The sequence below is a fragment of the Glycine soja genome, chromosome 2 (genome assembly GCF_004193775.1).
Source record: "Glycine soja cultivar W05 chromosome 2, ASM419377v2, whole genome shotgun sequence".
Lineage (NCBI taxonomy): Eukaryota > Viridiplantae > Streptophyta > Magnoliopsida > Fabales > Fabaceae > Glycine > Glycine soja.
In genome coordinates, this window is record NC_041003.1 from 40,533,522 (window position 1) to 40,534,617 (window position 1,096).

Genomic DNA, 1,096 nt, shown 5'->3' on the forward strand with positions numbered 1-1,096 from the left:
GTTGTTGTGCTGAAGCAATAGGCAAGAGCTTGATCAAACCCGAAAGCAGCTTGTCACGAACCAAGTGACAATCAATCTCAATATGCTTGGTTCTTTCATGGAAGACAGGATTAGCTGCAATGTGGAGAGCCGATTTATTGTCACAGAACACCAAAGCAGGCTTATGAATAATACCAAAGTCATGAAGCAAATATGTGAGCCATTGAATTTCACAAGTTACAGTAGCAAGGGCACGATATTCAGCTTCAGAAGAACTTCTTGAGACTGTGGCTTGCTTCTTAGATTTCCATGATATAAGTGATGAACCAAGATAAACAGAAAAACCAGTAATGGATTTCCTAGTATCAATACATCCAGTCCAATCAGAATTGCTAAAGGCTTTGAGTTGAAGCTCACTAGTAGAAGGAAAGAAAATAACCAAACCAGGAGCAACTTTAATGTAGCGAAGAATACGATAAAGAGTCGTGTAATAAGCAGTAGTAGGAGAAGAAATGAACTGACTCAGGTGTTGAACGACAAAGGTGATATCAGGTCTGGTATTTGTAAGGTATATTAACCTGCCAATTAAGCGTCTATATGAAGAAATTTGTGAATAAGAAAGCAATGATCCAGAGGATTGATGCAGTCTGGTACAGTAATCAAAAGGAGTAGAAACAGGCTTGGAATTTAACATATCAGTATCGGTGAGAAGATCCAAAGCATACTTTCTTTGACAAATGTTAATACCAGAGGTTCCACGAGCAACTTCAAATCCAAGAAAATACTTCAAATTACCAAGGTCTTTGATCTTAAAAGTGTCATCCAGTAATTTTGTAATATGAAAAATAACAGAGAGATCATTCCCACTCAGAACAATATCATTAACGTAGACCAATAATGCAGTGAACAAATTTTCTCTTTTCAAAGTAAAGAGAGAATAGTCAGCAGCAGACTGTTTGAAGCCATGAGCCACAAAAAAAGTAGATAATTGAGCATACCATTGACGAATGGCCTGTTTCAACCCATAAAGAGATCTTTGTAACTTAAAAACTTGACCAGGTTTAGTAGATTTCATACCTGGAGGTAGAATCATATACACCTCTTCATTAAGATCAGC